Source organism: Dasypus novemcinctus, chromosome 19 (genome assembly GCF_030445035.2).
Source record: "Dasypus novemcinctus isolate mDasNov1 chromosome 19, mDasNov1.1.hap2, whole genome shotgun sequence".
NCBI classification, from domain to species: domain Eukaryota; kingdom Metazoa; phylum Chordata; class Mammalia; order Cingulata; family Dasypodidae; genus Dasypus; species Dasypus novemcinctus.
The window spans coordinates 28,157,825-28,172,112 of record NC_080691.1 but is presented as its reverse complement, the minus strand read 5'-3'; the positions used below and the strand labels follow the sequence as shown (position 1 = coordinate 28,172,112).

General features: G+C 43.0%; 1 pseudogene; it reads left to right on the top strand.

The window, feature by feature from the left end:
• Positions 1-12,919: 12,919 nt before the first annotated feature.
• Positions 12,920-13,646, top strand: LOC101427692 (motile sperm domain-containing protein 1 pseudogene; annotated as a pseudogene).
• The last annotated feature ends 642 nt before the right edge of the window (positions 13,647-14,288 follow it).

Genomic DNA, 14,288 nt, shown 5'->3' with positions numbered 1-14,288 from the left:
CTGAAATAAGACACAGCCTCCTGCCACAAAATCCCTACAAAACAGAGAGAAAGTGAACATCTGAGTAAACTTCGCACCATAATCAGATGCTTACATAACAGCAAAAAATTACAAGCTATACTAAGAAAATGGAAGAAATGGCCCAAGAAAAGGAATATATCAAAGCCCCAGAAGAGACAAAGGATTTGAGACAACTAATTAGCAAGATGCACATAAATTTCCAAAATCAAATTAATGAGCTGAAAGACAACATGGCTAAAGAGATAAATGACATCAAGGAGACACTGAGCAAACAAAAAGAATTTGAAAACCTGAATAAAAAAGTAACAGAGCCTATGGGAATGAATGACACAATAGATGAGATAAAAAACACATTAGAGGGAAGCAGATTTGGCTCAACGGATAAAGCATCCACCTACCACATGGGAGGTCCAGGATTCAAACCCAGGGCCTCCTGACCCATGTGATGAGCTGGCCCATGCACAGTGCTGATGTGCACAAGGAGTGCCGTGCCATGCAGGGGTGTCCCCTGTGTGGGGGAGCCCCACACGCAAGGAGTATGCCCCTCAAGGAGAGCCTCCCAGTGCAAAAAGAGAGCAGCCTGCCCAGGAATGGTGCCATACACATGGAGAGCTGATGCAGCAAGATGATGCAACCAAAAGAGACACAGATTCCCAGTTCTGCTGACAAGAATACAAGTGAACACAGAAGAACACACGGTGAATGGATTCAGAGCAGACAATGGGGGGGAGGGGAGAAGGGGAGAGAAATAAATAAAATAAAGCCTTATTCTTGTTTTTTAATTCTCATATGGCTTTTCTCTATAAATCAAGTGTGAAGAACATATTGATGTGTATGAGTGGTGACAGTGAAGCCAGACTAAATTGTTTAAAGTTTCTGGTGGCCCAAATAATGGGGTAAGGGAAGTTGCACAATTGATGACTACAAGGGCTGATTCCTGAATATTAAAAATGTATTTTCATATTAAATGATGGGGTCCCAAGATGAAATGAGCCCAGAAAAGGGGAGGGATAGAGGAAGGGGGCTCAGGATAAAGTGGTCTGGGGGAAGAGAATGGGAGGGTCTGGTGAGGAGATTCAACTTGCCTGTTGAACCTGCTGCCTCTTGCCCACACCTCTGACCATGGCATTTGCTAGGTCACCCCCAGTGCACACAACAAAACACATTCAAGGGGAGTGGATGTAGCTCAGTGTGCCTGTTTTCCATGTACAAGGTCCTGGGTTCAATCCCTAATACCTCCTTTAAAAAAATTCAACATGTTTAGTATTTTTAATGTGGCAGTTCCTTTTTTGACTTTTTTTTTCTTTTAATTCAGACTTAGGCAAATACCCAAACCCAGGCAAACCTCACTCAGAGAATATGGGCCCAGCATGATGGCTCCTGGTTAGAGTGAACCCGGGGAGAGAACTCACTTCTGCTTTGTAACCAATGAAAATCACGTTCAGGATATGACATGTTCCCAAGCAATTTTTTTTTTCCAAATAAGAATTAGTTTTAATTTCATTAACACATTTTATATTATGGTTCTGATTTTAACTTTTTTTTAGGTTTAATTTCCATTTTATTTTTTCTCCAGAAACTAGTTTTTCTTCAGACTTTATCCCAAGCAATTCTTGTCATCTGTTTATAACAGCAAAGAGACCCCCTGAGTCCTACTCCTCCCTTTGTCAGGAATATGGATGAGAAAATTATTGGAGGTGGAGGAGAAGCAAGCTAAAATGGTCAATTATTAAAATGACTAAAAATTTTACAACCACCCTAGGTAACATAGTAGGTATGTAGGTGCTATACAAATGGAAATACTTTGTCTTTATATTTTTAATGTTACATTCAAAAAATATGAGGTCCCCATGCACCCCCCACCCCCTCATCCCACTCCTCCCCCCATAACAACAACCTCCTCCATCATCATGAGGCATTCATTGCACTTGGTGAACACATCTCTGAGCACCGCTGCACCTCATGGTCAATGTCCACACCTTAGCCCACACTCTCCCACAGTCCACCCAGTGGGCCATGGGAGGACATACAATGTCTGGTAACTGTCCCCACAGCACCACCCAGGACAACTTCAACCCCTGAAAATGCCCCCACATCACATCTCTTCCTCCCACTCCCTACACCCAGCAGCCACCATGGCCACTTTCTCCACACTAATGCCACATTTTCTTTGATTACTAATCACAATACTTCATGAACAGAATATCAGTAAGTCCACTCTAATCCATACTCTATTCCTCCATCCTGTGGACCTTAGAATGGTTGTGTCCACTCCACATCTATATCAAGAGGGGACTTAGATTCCACATGGATGCTGGATGCAATTCTCCTGCTTTCAGTTGTAGGTGCTCTTGGCTCCCTGGTGTGGTGGTTGACCTTCTTCACCTCCATGTTAGCTGAGTGGGGTAAGTCCAAAAAACCAGAGTGTAGGAGTTGCAAGTCTGTTGAGGCTCAGGGCCTGGCTCTCACATGGTCAGTCCAGAGATTCAGGTCCCCTGGGTATATGCTAAACCCCAAAACCAACTAGAGATCCAGTAAAAGTAACAGGAGAGGCTTGTGAACAAAGATCACATCTGAGTCCAGCTCCATCACACAGAAACACAGTTGGAAATACTTTTTATTATCCTCAATTTTATAGATGAGGAATAGGCATAAATTTCTCAAATAATCTGCATAATACCAACCAGCTAGTAAATATCTGACCCTAGGACAGATAAGCCTGACTCTAATACAAACCACTGCTACTATCAAACCACAAGAGTTACTATTTCACCCAAGTTCTGCTGAATCCAAAGTCTACACTGCATCTCCAGTCATCCAAGTACTTGAAAATGCAATCCTTTTAAAATGGTTCATCCACCAAGAGAGTAATGTTGTAATGGCAGAAAGAGGCAAATGCTAGGTAGGCATTGTCCTCCACTCTTTACATGGGAGTCTACTAAAACACTTTGTGAGTGATGACAGTATACCACACTCTGTGCTAGATGCTGGGCATGGAGAGCTAAGAGGCAATTCTTTTCTGGGGCAAATTACAATCTAATGGAGGGAGAAAGAGGAAGAACCAAAAACAACAACTTGAGATGTAAGTGATAGGATAACAGAGCAGGTACGAGGTACAATGAATTGAGCTGGGGATTAAATAAGAAGTAAGAAGCAGCCTATTTCCACAATGAGGAAATAGCCCACAACAAGGGGAAAAGGAAGAGAGCTTGAGTCACTGGCTCTCCTCCAAGGGAGGTAGGGTGGCTGGAGTATAACAAGGGATGCCAGCCTAACACACCAGGGGGCACTGGGCCATTTTCTTGAAAGTCATTGAAAAGCATGAGAAGCAAAGTGACGAGATGGTATGTAGACTTGAGAACGAACTCCATGTCTCTGAGTGAAGGAAGAATGAATGGGGGAGTGGACATGGTTCAAGTGATTGAGCTCTCACCTCCCACATGGGAGATCCTGGGTTCAGTTCTCAGAGCCTCCTAAAGAAGACAAGCAAGACCATGAGCTGACATAACAAGATGATATAACAAGAGACACAAGGAGGAAAACATAATGAGAGACACAAAAAAAGCAGGGATGGAGGTGACTCAGGAGATTAGGCCCCTCCCTCCCACATGGGAGATCCCAGGTTTTGTTCCTGGTGCCTCCTAAAAGACGAGCACACAGTGAGCAGACAGCGAGCACAAACAATGAGAGGGTGGGGAGAAATAAATGAATAAAATAAATCTTTGGGGGGGAAAAAAAAGAACAATTTATAAAAAAAAAAAAAAAAAGAATGGGTCCAACCGGAAACACAGGGAAACACTGCAGTGACACCAGAAACATAGCTCATTGAGCTCTTGCTCAGTGGAATTAACTGTGGGGATGGTGAAGAGGTCACAGGAGAGAGAGGTTAAGGAGGAACCTAGAATAGAACTGGGCACAACTAAACTTCTGACTTAGACATGAGGATCTGAAAAATCTTTGGTCAAAGATAAGTTTAGTTTAGAAAGTAAGAATCCTGTGTAAGAGGGAGTTGATTCAATCAGTCATTAATTCACTCAACATAATTTATTGGACACTGGGTATGATAAGTTGTGTTCTTATTTTCATTCACAAGATATTTACTGATTTCTCTTGTAAGTTCTTTTTCTTTTTTTAAAGTTTTTAAAATTTTTCTCCCCTTCCCCCCCAACCCAGTTGTCTCTTCTCTGTGTTCATTCACTGTGTATTCTTCTGTGTCCACTTCTATTCTTGTGAGCAGCACTGGAAATCTGTCTCTTTTTGTTGCGTCATCTTGCTGCATCAGCTCTCCGTGTGTGCAGTGCCACTCCTGGACAGGATGAGCTTTCTTTCATGCTGGGCGGCTCTCTTCACAGGGCGTACTCCTTGTGGAGCACACTCCTTGCACGTGGGGCTCCCCTACATGGGGGACATACCTGCATGGCACGGCACTCCTTGCATGCATCAGCACCGTGTTCTTCTTTGACCCACTGATTGTTTAAGTGTGCTGTTTAACCTCCACTTAATTGTGAATTCCACCTGATGTTCATTTTCAGCTTCATTCTATTATGATTAGAGAAAGTGTTTTGTAAATTTTCAATCTTTTCAAACTTATTGAGATAATTTTGTATCCTAATATGTGGTCTATCCTAGAGAATGCTTCGTGAGCACTTGAGAAGTATATATATCCTGCTGTTTCGGGGTGTGATGTTCTTTATATATATCTGTTAGGCCTAGTTCATTTATTGTATTATTCAAGTTCTCTGTTTCCTTATTGATCCTTCATCTAAATGTTCTATCAATTGATGAGAGTGGTGTACTAAAATCTCCTACTATTATTGTAGAGACATCTATTACTCCCTTAATATTTGCCAGTGTTTGTTTCATGTATTTTAGGGCACCCTGGTTAGGTGCATAATTTTTTTTCATCCATTCTGCCAATCTGTGTCTTTTGATTGGGAAGCTTAATGATTAATGTTATTATTCAGTGTTATTATTATAAGGCAGTACTTCTTTCAACCATTTTATCCTTTGGCTTTTATATGTCATATTTTATTTTTGTTACTCTTCTTATCCTTTTAGTTACCCTTACTGATAATTTTCATTTCTACACTCTCTTCCAAGCCTCTTTCTCCTGTCTTTTCCTTTCAGCCTGCGGAACTCCCTTTAATATTTCTTGTAGGACAGGTCTCTTGTTAAGAACTCTCTCAGCTTCTGTTTATCTGTGAATAGTTTAAACTCTCCCTCTTTTTTTTTTTTTTTTTTTGAGGTATTGGGCCAGGGACTGATATGTGGTAAGCCAGCACTCAACCACTGATCCACATTGGTTCCCCTGAATTGGTTTTTCATTTGTTTGCTTGCTGTTTGTTTTTATGTTTTTAAGGAGGCACCAGGGGAAGCAGATGTGGCTCAAGTGATTGAGCTCCCATCTATCATATGGGAGGCCCCAGGTTCAATTTCCAGGCCTCCTGATAAAGGCAGGCTGGCCTACACCACAGAGAGCTGACAGCCCATGCCACAGAGAGCTGAACTGATGCAGCAAGATGACACAACAAAGAGGCACATAGAGGAGAGACAGTGAGAGATGCAGCAGACCAGGGAGCTGAGGTAGCTTAAGCAATTGAGTGCCTCTCTCCCACATTGGAGGTCCCAGGATCAGTTCCCAGTGCCCCCTAAAGAGAAGGCAAGAAGACAAGCAGACATAGAAGAATACACAGTGAATGGACACAGAGAACAGACAGCAAGCACAGGTGGCAAGGGGGGGAATAAATTAAATAAATCTTTTTTTAAAAAGGAAGGCACCAAGAACTGAACCTGGGACCTCCCATGTGGGAAGCAGGTGCTCAACTGCTTGAATCACATCCACTCTCTTCTCAGTCATTTTTGAAGAACAGTTTTGCTGGATGAAGAATTCTTGGCTGGCAGTTCTTCTCTTTCGGTATTTTAAATATAGCTTACCACTGCCTTCTCACCTCCATGGTTTCTGATGGGAAATCAGCACTTAGTCATATTGAGTGTCCTTTGTATGTGATAAATTGGTTTTCTCTTGATGCTTTCAGAATTCTCATTTTATCTTTAGTATTTGACAGTCTTAATCGTATATGTCTTAGCACAGGTCTATTTGTATTTATTCTTTTTTGAGTACATTATGCTCCTTGACCATGCATATTATATTTTTCACAAGAGTTTGGAAATTTTGGGTCATCATTTCCTCAAATATTCTTTCTGCCCCTTTTACCTTCTCTTCTTCTGGGACACCCTTGACATGTTTGTATGTGTGCTTCATGCTGTCTTTCAGTTCCCTGAGATCCTGTTCAATTTTTCCCATTCTTTTCTCTATCTTTTCTTCTGTCTGTTTGATTTTTGATGTCCTGTCTTCTAACTCGCTAATCCTTTCTACCCCCATTGAAATCTGCTGTTGTATGCCTCTACTGTATTTTTTTAATTTATTGAAATATATCACTCATATATAACATACATAAACAATAAGTGTATAATTGTTGAGAACTTACAAAACAAACATTTAACATCAAACAAACATATATAACATCTCACCCTATCACCAATAACTTGCACCTCTAATGTATTTTTAATCTCATCTATTGTGTCTTTCACTCCCATAAGATCTATGTTTTTTTGCATGCTTTCAAATTCCTCTTCATGCTCACCCAGAATATCCTTTCTCTCTTTAGCCATGTTTTCCTTCATCTCCTTGAATTGATTTAGGAGATTTGTATGAGCATCTTTGATTAGTTGTTCCAAATTCTGTATCTCTACTGACTTTTTAATTTGTTCCTTTGACTGGACCACACATATATTCCTGCTTCTTACTATGACTTTTAATATTAATGCATACCATACAAGGCTCCCATACATCTCTCTACCACCAACACCTTGCAGTATTGTGAAACATTAGTTACAAACTATGAAAGAGCAACTTCAAAATATAACTAACTATAGCCCATATCTTACACTTGACATATTTTCCCCCCAACCACCCAATCATTAACACCCTATATTAGCATTACACATTTGTTATCGTTCAAGAGAAAACATTCTCATATTTGTCCTGATAACCATAGTCCATCATCCACCACTGGTCTACCTGTGTTATACAGTCCCATGCTTTGAACAGCCCGTTCACAGCGTACACTCAGTGTCAGCCAGACTTATTTTTGAAATGCACCTTTTCTGTTGCCTTGGAGCTGCAGCCTGTGGCATGGACAGGCAGGTGGACAAGGGGACACTAGGATGGGGAAGCCCACGGGGCTGTACACATGGGCTGCACACACAAGTGCAGATGAATGGGTGCCAGCCTGCCCACCGTGCAAAGAAACAAAGGGGCAGTTTCTTCATCTTCCTTCCTGAGGCTAGGACATCTGAGAACCTCTAGAGGGCAGAGCTGGGTGCACCTTTTGGCTTGATTTCAGGCCAGGTAGAACTTTGTAAGAACCCTTGCTGTGCAGAAATGGCACGCAGCTGCCAGGTTCAGAGGTGTGTTCCTGCCTGGGTGAGCTAAACAGGGAGGCCCGTTTCACAGACATCATAATCTCTGTCTCTGGCCTGTGGAATAATGTTTTGCTTTTTTTTCCCCCCTCCGATTAAAACCTCTTCTAAAACCTTTTTCAGCTAATGAATTCGATTGCAAAGCTTTAAGTGTCCTCGTGTTTGTCTGGTGGCCTCTGTAGATTCCCATGGATCACTTGAGAAATGGACTGCTTTTACAAAGGAATTAATTTAACCCTTCAAGGAGACAGTACGCAATGCCCTGTGGAAGAATCGAAGTGTTGTAGTTAATAAAGCTTGTTCTGCTCCCTTTTCTTTGGCTTTGCTAAAAATTTCTGTAACCCCTATTCATCAGTTTAAATGGAAAAGTTGTAGCCCTAAAATTAGTTTTGAGAAAAGGGATGAAATGGTCTTCAGGAATGTCTGCAGAATTATCCGGCGTCTGTTTCCTTCAGCTAATACTTTTTTTTTTTTTTGAAAGACACTGACACTGTTTATTGAGTGGCAAGTGCAGGGGAGGTGGCTGGCTCCGGTGTGGACACGAGGTGGCAGCTCATGCCAAAGTGCTGGGGGCATCTGGCAGCTAGGGCCAGGCCCCCAACCTAAGGGAGGAGGCCCAAGCTGACCGGGACAGGAGCAGCCAAGGAACTGGAGAAACCACCACAGCTCCCAGGACCCTGGGCAAGGAGTGGCAGACGAACGTGGCCCAGGGGCCTGGGCGGCAGGGGACTGGGGTCTGAGCATCCTGGGGGACAGTGGGGGGATCACATCTGTGGGGTGGAGACTGGTGGTGGCCGTCGAGTCCCAGCACCTGGGAGAAGAGCAGAGGAGTGGTCTGCGTCTGGCCGCCCTGACCAGCCCGGCTCGCACCTAATGGCGCCACACCAGCCACCCGAGCCTGGCAAGCTGGTGCTCACGCCCCGGCCGTGCTCCCGGGAGCAGCTCTCGTCCTCACTGTGCCCAGTCCAGTCAAAGAAGTAGGGACGGGAGCCAAAGACCTGCCCGCTGAGGATGCGGCTGGCGCTAAGGCTCAGCTCATCGCTTGGCCTTGAACAGCACCTGGGCAAAGCAGAGGTTCATACGGGTCAGGGGAAGAACTGCAGGCAGACAGGGCAGCAGGAAAGAAGCCAAAGGGCAGGCGCCCTAGGTGGCTCAGAGAGTACCTCGAAAGAGAAGGAAAAGAGGGTACACAAGGCAGCCCAGAGCAGCCAGCCAGGAACGCTGTCTGACAGCTGAGATGCTTGCACCCGTGCGGGAGCACCAGCCAGCGCTGGGCACAGACGCAGAAGGAGGTCCCGGCAGGAGGGGGAGAGGCGGCCGATGCCCCTTGGCTCAGCACAGGGCCACCGCAGGCGCTCAGCACCACCCTCTCCCCCTCCCCGGGATAGGGGGTCTCGCTCCCTTCCAGTAATCAGGATGGGGGTGCGCCTCTGCCTTCCCTCCTTGGGATTCCCCACGCTGCCCCCACCCCACGCCACTTGGCTCTCCAGCCGCAAGGCCACCACAGGCAGCGGCTCCCCGCCTCCAGCTGTTGTGCCTCCTCCTGCCTTTAGCTAAGGATAACACTAATTTTATTTTAGGAGTGCAGTATTGGCATTCGTTACAGATTCTTCATTGGACTGCCTTGCTCTGCCCTAAAGATTTGGCTTATGTTGGTCTCTAAATTGGATTAAAATCTTACTGTCTGCCGGTCTTCCTTGGCGCATTAGTGGATTGGTAACAGGCATTCACAATTATGTTATCTGAGTTTGACCATATGGTGTGCCATATTATTTTGAAAATCCCATTTAATGTAATTCTAACATAGGGAATTTTAAAAATTAGATTTTCTTTCCCCAGGAATAAATTCTTATTTCAGTTTTCCATTTGTTGATAAGAATGGTTGGAGAAAATATGAAATAGATGGGTCGTTTAAGTGTTTGGCTTTATGAACACAAAAGGAAGGGATAAAAGAACACATTTAAACTGAAACTGATCAGAGAAATAATTTAGGAAACTGAAACTGTTTAGGTTCATTGAAAGAAAGAAAACTGTCCAATTATACGTGGAGTGTGTGTGTGTGTATTGATAATGCAACATCAAATTAACTTTTCTAGAAAAGTAATGGAGTACCACTCCTTTTTAAAGCTGACTTTTGTTCAAGACTGCTTACTTAAGAAATATAGTTTGTCTTTGAAATTGAACAAATATATGTTAATACTATATTAGTATCAGGCAAAAAAAAAAAAGGGTAAGTGAAAGAAACCAGACACAAAGTACTGCATATTGTATAATTCCATTTATATAAAGTGCAAATATAAATCAAGTTATAAAGATGAAATTAGGGAAGTAGATGTGGCTCAACTTACAGAGCATCTGTCTACCATATAGGAGGTCCCGAGTTCAAACCCAGGGCCTCCTGACCCGTGTGGTAAGCTGGTCCACACACAGTGCTGCTGCGCACAAGGAGTGCCATGTCATGCAGGGGTGTCCCCCGCATAGGGGAGTCCCACGCGCAAGGAGTGTGCCCCTCAAGGAGAGCTGCCCCGCGCAAAAAAAAAGTGCAGCCTGCCCAGGAGTGGCACTGCACACACAGAGAGCTGACAGCTGACAGAGCAAGATGATGTAACAAAAAGAAACACAGATTCCCGGTGCCGCCAAGAATGCAAGCAGACACAGAAGACACACAGCAAATGGACACAAGAGAGCAGGCAACTGGGGTGGAGGGGGGGAAGGGGAGAGAAATAAATAAAATAAATCTTAAAAAAAAAAGATGAAATTAGATTAGTGGTTATGTAGCACTGGGGAAGGAAAGAGGAATTGAGAGGTAACTGTTAAGGGGTGTGGAGTTTTTCTCTTTTGGAGTAATGAAATTGTTCTAAAAAAATTTTTGTGGTGGGCGGCAGACTTGGCCCCATGGTTAGGGCATCTGTCTACCACATGGGAAGTCCCCGGTTCAAACCCCGGGCCTCCTTGACCCGTGTGGAGCTGGCCCATGCGCAGTGCTGATGTGCGCAAGGAGTGCCCTGCCACACAGGGGTGTCCCCTGCGTAGGGGAGCCCCACGCACAAGGAGTGCGCCCCGTAAGGAGAGCCGCCCAGCATGAAAGAAAGTGCAGCCTGCCCAGGAATGGTGCCACACACACAGAGAGCTGACACAACAAGATGAAGCAACAAGAAGAAATAAAGATTCCCGTGCCGCTGACAACAACAGAAGCAGACAAAGAAGACGCAGCAAATAGACACAGAGAACAGACAACCGGGATGGCGGGGGAAGGGGAGAGAAATAAATAAATAAATCTTAAAAAAAAAATTTGTGGTGATGAATGCACAACATTGTGATTATACTAAAAGCCATTATAAACTTTGGATAGATTGTATGGTATGTGAGTATATCTCAATAAATACAGCTGCTTAAAAATAAATGTATGGGAATAGGCAGAAATAGCAGCTATGTACAGCAGGGAATCATAGAGATTGAGAGGTGATTTTTTGTCTGTTTTTTTTTGTGTGTGTATTTTATTATTATTACTGAAATAATGAAAATGCTCTAATAATGACTGAAGTGTTGAATGAACAACCCTGTGATTATACCAAATACCATTGATTGTACACTTTGGATGAACTGTATGCTTTATTAATATGACTCGATAAGGTTGACTTGTTTTTAAGAAGTAAAATAAAATAAATTTTTTAAAAAAGAATTATAGGCAATCTATAAAGATTTGAATTGGATTGGGTGCCACAGTAATCAATAGAAATTACCTGCTGGCTTCCAATGATAGAAAAGCTTTCAGTTTTATAGAACAATGTTGCTTTTTCTTGTTATATTTTTTTAAGACTTAAATGAAAGTATTCCTATTTGTCTTTTTTTTTTTTAAGATTTATTTCTCTTCCCGCCTCCCCCCTCATTGTCTGCTCTCTCTGTCCATTTGCTGTGTGTTCTTCTAAGTCTGCTTGTCTTCTCTTTAGGCAGCACTGGGAACCAATCTGGGACCTTCTGGAAGAGAGAGAGGTGCTCAGTCTCTCACACCACCTCAGCTCCCTGTTCTGCTGTGTCTCTTATTGTCTCTCCTCTGTGTCTCTTTTTGTTGCGTCATCTTGCTGCACCAGCTCTCTGCTCGGACCAGCTTTGCCTCATGGGCCAGCACTCCTGTGTGAGGCAGCACTCCCGTACTGGCCAGCTCGCTGTGTGGGCCAGCTTGCTGTGTGGGCCAGCTCGCCTTCACCAGGAGGTCCCAGGAATCGAACCATGGACCTCCTATATAGTAGACAGGAGCCCAATTACTTGAGTCACACCTGCTTCCCTCCATTATTGGTTTTAAATTAGAATTCTGACAAAGAAGCATTTCTAAAAGTTTACTGATTTAAAAGACCAAATTAAGGTTAGCTAAGGCAATTCTTTGGAGATTACACAGTTGAAACAATTTTGTCATTAATAAAAGTTTATTATGACCTAATAATTAGTTGCACCAAGTTCAATAATACATTTTATTAAGGAGGAAAAGTCTTTATGTATTAATTCTTTAACATATTAGACTGTACTGCTGAAGGCATTGGTTGAACATAGTCTTGTTTACTTGCAGGTAATTGCACCTTTATATGTGTCTATGCAAGGATCTCCTGATTTAGGCCTTAACAATTATCAATATAAAATGTATCCTCTGTGAGTGTTGTGGAATTTAAGAGAAGTTCAATTATTTGAGTATAGAGAGGCCAGGACTCAGGAATGATTTTGAGAAGGAAAAATGGTTTATTGACGGCCGGCCGGACTCGGGAGCTTTCAGTTTGAATCCCGAGCCCTGAACAAGATTTTCAAACGTCTTTTATACAGAGAGGAAAGGCCAAATGGTCCCTTTGTTTCAGTTCTCAATAGGCTTCAATTAGCATATATCTTCCACATCTTAGGTAAGCTTTTAGCATGGACTCCAGACATTCTAGATAAGCCTTTAGCATATTTGGTTTTTGCATTTCCCCTAAATACTTAAAGTTTATAGCCCTTGCATTGTTAAACATTTCCTGGTACTGGAGCCACTGCCACTGTCCCTAAGGGCAGGACTGCAGCCTCTTACGGTTCCACACCCACAAGTCAAACAACTTAGTTATCTCTGAAGAGACACAGAGCCTTCCACCCATAGCCCACATCATGAGGACTACAGAATCTCTTGACTTCCTGTCCAAATGTTGTAGTTCATGATACTTAATAAAATTCTGGACACTTCCTCTTTAAACAAGAGTGTGTCAAAGCTTCTGCAGGAGGTCTCAGAAAATGTTGTAGGGAGTGCAGCCTAGAAATGCTGAAAAAGGACCAGAGGAGCAGTCGCAGCTGTTTTAGGAGGAGCCAGTGTTGCCAAAATGCTTCTTTTAACTGAATGTAAGAAAAGTCCAGAATGGGCAAGACTGTAAAATGGAAGCTGCAACGAGGGGGATTAGTGTCAATGATTCAACAAAAAAGACAACCAGAGTTAGCAGAAGGAAATCTTCCTATTTTTATGTTTTCCACAGAGCTAATATTTTATGCAGATGATTAGCCAACACATAAGCAAGTGTTGACGCTGTATAATTCCTATGAGTTTGTCTTAAAGTTCAAAGTTTTGTGTACTACTCCATATATGTATGTTGTAGTTGATGTAAAGTTCAGTGTTGTGTGGATATTGTGGTTTGTCATAGGGATATTCAATCCTTTCACTACGGGATAACAGACAAATTCCATATCCAAGTTTCTGACCAAAGCCAGAGAAAGGTTTAGGAAGGAGAGAAGTTGTTGCTACTCTTCTTCCATGTGCAAAACAACAACAAAAGGAAGAAGAGGGAAAAAGAATAAAGGAACATTTAACAGAAAGGTTTTTTTTTGAGCAGTCATTTCAACCAGGAAACAGAACTGTCTCCTCAGGACCTAGTTTACTAACTGTCTTCCTGGGAGTGGTGTGCATTGCAGCCCTCATGCTGCCTACACTGGGGGATGTGGAATGGCTGGTACCTCGCTACCTCCATTTAACATGTGAATCAAAAATTAGTGGCTGCTGGGAAGCAGATGTGGCTCAAGAGATTGAGCTCCCACCATATGTGAAGTCCCAGGTTCAGTTCCCAGTGCCTCCTAAAGAAGATGAGCAAGACAGCAAACTGACACAATGGGGTGGCATGGCAAGTGATGCAACAAGATGACACAACAAGAAACACAAGGAGGAAAACATAATGAGAGATGCACAACAGAGAATGGAGATGGCTCAAGCTACTAGGTGCCTCCCTCCCACATGGAAGATCCTGGGTTCAGTTGCTGGTGCCTTCTTAAAAAAAAAAAAAAGATGAGCACATAATGAACAGACACAGGAAATGCAAACAACTAGGGGGTGGGGAGAAATAAATTAATTAATCTTTTTAAAAAAATACATACTGATCAGAAGACCTCTGTGTGTGACAAGTCTTTCATCCAGAAGGCTCATCTGGAGTCCCACATGGTGATCCACCCAGGTGAGAAGAATCTCAAGTATGATTACTGTGACAAGCTATTTATGCAGAGGCAGGACCTCAAACAGCATGTGTTCATCCACACATAAGAACATCAGATCAAGTGTCCCAAGTGTGAGAAACAGTTCTTAAAAACAAAACCCTTAAATTCTTATGAAGGAAAACGGGATTGTGTCTATGAAAAATGAACAAAGGGGAGGAGGCCATGTGACCAGAAAGCCATGAACCAAAGGGTTGCTGGCATCCAGAATGCCAGGAGGACACACACCTTCTAACCTCTGAAACTCTCAAGACACTTCCAGATGGGAAGCTGTGACAGCGACTTACCTGACCTTATGT